The sequence below is a fragment of the Cupressus sempervirens genome, chromosome 7, assembly GCF_028749045.1.
Source record: "Cupressus sempervirens isolate cs-2001-9-10 chromosome 7, ASM2874904v1, whole genome shotgun sequence".
Taxonomy (NCBI): Eukaryota; Viridiplantae; Streptophyta; class Pinopsida; order Cupressales; family Cupressaceae; genus Cupressus; species Cupressus sempervirens.
Genome location: NC_143124.1, coordinates 471,860,489 through 471,866,972, shown reverse-complemented (window position 1 = coordinate 471,866,972; position 6,484 = coordinate 471,860,489). Strand labels below are relative to the sequence as shown.

At 31.8% G+C, this 6,484-nt stretch overlaps 1 pseudogene across 1 annotated transcript; it reads right to left on the bottom strand.

The window, feature by feature from the left end:
* Positions 1 to 2,821: 2,821 nt before the first annotated feature.
* LOC149547593 (endonuclease 2-like) lies at positions 2,822 to 5,517 on the bottom strand (annotated as a pseudogene). Its single transcript, XR_016354408.1, has 6 exons — positions 5,422 to 5,517; positions 4,962 to 5,132; positions 4,745 to 4,852; positions 4,502 to 4,641; positions 4,301 to 4,393; positions 2,822 to 4,172 (listed from the first exon to the last, which is right to left on the bottom strand). The product of XR_016354408.1 is annotated as an endonuclease 2-like (transcript).
* Positions 5,518 to 6,484: the final 967 nt, after the last annotated feature.

Genomic DNA, 6,484 nt, shown 5'->3' with positions numbered 1-6,484 from the left:
AACACTCTTTTGAAAACCTTTGAGCACTTCTTCGCATAATCTTGTAAGAAAGCTCATTGGTTTGTGCTCAAAACATTTGTATCCATATGTTTACTATCTTTTTATGTTTTGGATCATTGGAGACCCAACAAATTGCACCAAAAATTGCAAAAACTTCATTGTATTATAATGCAAAAGTGTTGTTACAATTAGAGAACACATTAGTTACACCAAATTTTTCTTTCAAAACCTTATGTGTAGATATAAACATTAAGTACAACATGTTCAATTTTTTTTGTAGATAATATGCACATTAGTCAGATCAAATTTTTCTTTCAAAACCGTATGTGCAGATATAAACATTAAGTACAACATGTCTAATTTATTTGCAGATATATTTTCCTGTGAAGAAAGACCATGCCTAACAACATGAGCCCACAACAAAATAATGAGACAATGGCTGCATTATGGTCTTAGTACCGAAGAAAAGTTGACAAATGTAATTATCCTTGCAAAAAGTGTAAGGGCTTAAATAATAAAATATTTATAATCACAATAGCCTAGAGTCATTGTAGGCAACATGGTCACATTGAAGGTGGCCACGATTTTAATCCATTGCTGAATGTGGATTTCCTACTAGAGGAACATGGAGGTGTGAATATATTGATGCTCCTATCAGCCTTTTTCTTAACAGATCTAAGAAAAACAAAAAGAAGAAATGATGTTTTCAAAATGCTCTTTGATAAACCTTGTTGGATAATGAAAGAACTTTGTTTTAAGTAATTATCTATGAATATTGCGTATTAATATTGATTTTTATTTTATGTTAATGAATATTGTTATGTGTTAATAAAGTCTTGATTAGTATTCTATATTAATGAATTTTATATCATATTAATGAATGTTATGTGATTGTATTGATTGAATGTTATAGTTCGTAAATAGATGAATGAATGAATGAAGTATGTAATTAGATGATAATGGGTAATTTAGATTGATGTTAGGGGGAGGGGGGTGAGGCCAGATGAGCTTCACCTTCACATAGTTGGCCTTGTTAAGTAGAGAATATTATAGTATTCTCGAAACCAAGTGAAGCTCAAACTAACATACCAAGGAATCACAAAACCCAAATCCATCTACCTCTCATCTTCTCATCCCAATAAATCATCTTTTCTGCCACTTTTTGCATTTTCAATATTTTATTATTCATAATCTTGATAATGGTAGCCTCCATCTTGTTAGTAAGTTGTTCCTATCCTATTCTTTTATTTTTTTAAATGCATCTATTTATGTCTTACCGTAACTCCCATAGGACGATAGATGGTGTTGCAGTCCACAAGCCACCATAAAAATAGTCCTTATTTTGAATAGATATTTGTCTTTGGTCTTAGCTATTTTGTAATTAGGTAATTATATCCTTCCTTAGTGTTTTAGTTTGTAGTAGTCATTTGATAGTTGATCTGAACAACCTCGACCCCATAAGAAATTTGAAAACCATAGTGGATGAGGACTATTGGAGCAACCTTCATTACTGCATCCAAACCAAGGTAACCCATTTACTTTGTTTTTGTATACCATGGAAAGACTTGTAAACTTATCTCCATATTCCAACTTTATTAAACTAATTTCTCCTCTATCTCTTTTGGTGCTTAGAATTGCTATTGCTATTCAAAGATAGTAGCAGCGAAAGCAACATGTAAGTATGTGATGTTTAAAGGTAGCCTTCATATGATAACATTACTGGGGTATGTTTAGTTTTATTTGTTACATTTGTATCTAATTTTAAATACCTTTCTAGGTTTGCATATATGTTTATAGAATTCAATAGAATGGTCTAGTTCTCCAACATAATTCATGTTCATTTTCTATGGTTTTTGATTTCATAGTGCCCTTATAACTGCATTCAATGTGACATATGTTGTAATAATAGGTGGGGATGTACTTTCTATAGCATGATCTTAAATTCTAGATCATGAAATCTTATCTTTATTGATGCTTGACTTACCCTCTTGCTTAGAAGAGCAGTCAACCATCAAAAGGTGTTGCTATTAGATGGTTGTGGAGGCCATTAGTTCAAGGTTTTTATATGCATTTGGTTAGTTTATTATACTTCTATTATTTTTCTTCGCATATTCATTTTCATAGGTGACAATGGTACTATTGATGGGCAGGGATCTATTTGGTGGGATTGGTGCCATAATCATACTCTAGGTTACACCCGCCCTCACCTTGTTGAGGTGGTGGACTCAACTGATGTCCTCATCTCGAATCTAACATTCTTGAATTCACCATTCTGGAATATACATTCAATGTACTACATGTTTGCATTCAAGTTAGTTTTTCTATACTATGGATGGTTTCAGTATGCTTGTCAAACCTCTTCATTACTAGAATATGATGTTCACCAATCTCTCTATAGACTCCTGTTGTCTATTTGATAATTTGTTTCATCAACTATCATTATAATATTGTAATTTGAATGACATTTATGGTGAATGCAACAATGTGTAAATTAAAAATGTAACCATCCTTGCTCCATCGCACTCACCAAATACTTATGGAATCAATCTAGGTGACTTGATTCTTTTTTTATATTAACAAAGATCACATGTCTCAATATTTGTGGGGATCTAGTTCTATATTTTTTTAGTACATATTTTGAATTTTAATTTCAGACAACTCATTGAGTATTGAATTTTAAAATGCCATCAATGATACTAATAATTTTAAATCTAATAAATCTTTGGTAATCTTCTATGTTTATAGATGTTGAATATTTATTTAAACTTTCCCACAATAAATATGTATTTGGTGCATATATTTTTGGTTTTTTTTGTAAATTCTAAAAGTAGTTCCTTTATGCTTTTCAAGCTACTTAAACTCTTAAAGTACAGTTGCATTATCAATTTAAACAAGGGAAATAATATATCCTTAGTTGTACAATTACTGCAACAAAATGTGGCATGGCATGTTTATTTGTACACTTATTTGCATCGTTGCTTACTATTGGTTGTGTTCTATAACAAAGGGAGACAACAATGCAATCACAAATACATTTAACTTTTCTTAGCAGATACTGTGTGCAATTACTTATGAACAGAGAACTCCATGCCAAATGATGTAAAACTTGTATAACTGTTTGGTTGATGCCCATTGTGAAATTGGTGAAATAGGTAGGGCCTTGACATACATGAAAGTGGCTGGTATTACTCCAATTATTCTAACCTATACTATATTGATTGATTGTCTTTGCTAGGAAAACAAAGTAGACACAACTTTTTCAATGCTTAAGGAGATTAGAGCAAAGGGGTTAATTCCAAGCACTCTACCTTGTACCATAGACATGACCTTGAGAAAAATCTTTTGGTGATGAATCAAATGAAGAAAGAAGGTTGTACTCCTAATGATGCAACTGTTGAGATGGAGCTTTCTACTGATGTCTTGCCATTATTTGTTTCTTTTTTTAAAGGAAAATATAGATTAAAATCAATCATAGATTCAAATGACCATGTTACTAATTGTTCTTTTATTTGGGCCAGTTTGATACCAGATAGAAAACTAAAATATTTAGGGCAACAACCACTCCAAGCTCTTGTGAAGTCAAGAGATGGAAATTCATTTTTGCTCATTTCACAGTGGGAAGATTTCTTAAAGCAGAGGTATCTAGAAGTCAAATTTATATGTTTGCATTCTTTATGATGTTTATTTTTCTCATGCATTATGGGTTCCTTAACTTCTAAGTAATTAGGATTGCATTTTTCTTTTCTTCAAAATTAATCATACAACTAGATATATTTTAGATTTTGTTATTGGAAAAATATTTTTGTAATTCAAACTCACTAGCATATATTTTTCTTTAGAAAATAGAAATCATTATTGTGTATTTCCTGCCATTTTACAAATTAGCCATCAAGTAATTGGAAGTCATCACAATAGGATGACACAAATTATCCATACTTACCACAATTAAATTGTAATTAGAGGTCAATGAGTTCTTGAATGGTTCTAAATGAGCCCACCAGAAATCAAATCTTATTGAATACATGACGAATGAACTTGTCACAAATTAAATGACTTACCAATGAACCATCTCGCAACACAATTAAAGAAAAATGATATTGTTACCTGTCAGGACAAGATAGGAAATCCTTAGAGCAGCTCTCCCCTGTGGAGACATCATCTGACCATTCCCCCTGTTTCAGATGCATTCAGTCAACTTACTTCCAGACTTCAGAAGCCTTCTTTTTTCTACTTAATCTTGAGATCAAAACAACATTAAAAATAGACAGGGAATTAGAAAATAGCTGTAGAAGTTACATACCATTATATTTCTCTGAAGATCTTCTATCATAGCTGAAACCTCTAGACCATAAAACTCATTCAACGATTCATCTATGATTTCCAAATCCCACACCTGTTGGCAAAACAAAAATTTGAAAGAAAACAATCACTTCTAATGATTCTTCAACATGAGAACACATGAAAAAGAATGAACAAATTTGCACTAGGAATGTGCACATACTTTATGTAGATTTGTTTGTTGCGTGTACCACTGCACTGGTACTCTATTTCCTCCAAGATCATTGATAAATCCCAAATGCAACGGCTGATGAATGTATCCGATCAAGTGGGAAAGGAAAATCAAATTTTCTGTTAAATTATCTGCCCAAGATATCCCACTCCTTTAAACAACCTAAGTCAAATCCTAAGTGGAGAAAGATACGTAAAGGTTTAACTAAAAAATCAAAACTAGTCTCAGCTTTACATGTCATTGCAATTGAGAAATTTCCGTAAGTTGCTAACTGAGCTGTGAAATTGTTGATGGATCCTATAACACACATATCTCTTTCTCCCTTTTCATTATGGTAGTCCTCTGATTTCAAGTATTATAAGCAATACAGAGCACTTAATGTAGAGACTACAGATAAGCATATATAAGATATAAAGAGCTCAAGATTTGTTGAAAAAATTAAATGACATACTAGTGTAGTCATAGTTACATACACCAGGATGGTTGGAAAAGTGTAAACAATAAGACCAGGGATATATAGAATGAACTGTATCAGCCCATAAGCATATCAAAGTCAGATCCCCTTCAGCTAAGCTTCGGAGCAGTTTTGTACTGCTTTGCCAGCTGCTTTGCTTGGAAGAGGCTGTAAATATTTTCAGTAACAAGAATAATCATGTAAAAGGGTAATCGGCCGAAGCCTAGATTAATTAAGTTTAAGTAGACTCGAATCTAAGAGCTTTCATATAAAAAGTTCACAAGTGATTGTTGTGGTGTAGATTCTTGTCTTAAAAAGTACTATTTTTGAATTCAATCATTTCAAATCATATTCAAACTAAGAAAAACAAAGAAAGTATAAACAACATTCTCTTCATATTAAAGATCATGAAAATCTATTAAATGGTGTTATCTAAAATATAGTGATTGAGGAGTACCCGAGCTATCTTGTAGGTTATATGGTGCCCTGCACTTCCCCTTGACAGCATTGCCGGTGGCTTGGCAAGAATTAAGATGAATAATAGAAGCATCATGAAGCACAAATAATGAGAAAACTTAGTCATAAGTGTTGTCTATGCAAAGCAGTATCAGAGCTCCCAAGCTATCTATTTATAAAATTATTAAGACTATCCCATGTTTTCTTCATGATGTTTCTATGTTTCCTTAACTGTGAATATTGTGAAATCACGTGAGTTGGAGAGTCGGTGGAAAATGTCATTCACAAAACACCTTATACTTTTCATGGTATCTTTATGAATGGATAAAACAAATTACAATGAGCTATAATCAAGCATCCCAAATGTTGTAACATATTCTTTTTTATAATTGGATACCTATAGAACTCATTTAAATGTCACGGATTATACATAAAAACTTGAAACTTTGGAGGTCAATTTATTTCCACTAGCTTTTGACTAAATAATTCTTTCACAAAACTGTATTACAATGCATCAATAATTTGATACTGTATTCAGAATGGCACACGCTTTTAGTATAAAAGCTTTCATTCAATTTTATATTTTCCAAATTTGAAGATTTAGATTTGATTTTTATACACATGTCCACCACATCTTCTTCCTACTTTTAAATTAAGGGCCTCCAAATTAAGTTATTTTGAAATATATTTTGTATATCCAATGTATATGTTTGTCCTATTTCTGTTCAACAATTACCTTGTCATAGTAGTTGCTCTCATATTTTGGTTATATAGGTTGTAATCAGTGATGCAAGTTGTGCTTCTGTCATACAGGACATACAATACTATATGCTAAGCAGTAAATGACTATCATTGTAGCTTTTTGAAGTAGAAATAATAGGAAAAAGTAAACACTTAGAAAGGTTAAAAAATCCTTCAAAATTCAAGAAACTTTAACACTCCATCAAAAATCAATGTCTTTGAATTACAAATTAAACAGACTAAACATTTTGCTGAACTAGCATGACATTAGTATGGAGACTGAGGCATTTGGGCAAAAATCATGGCCTCGTATAGTCAAAATA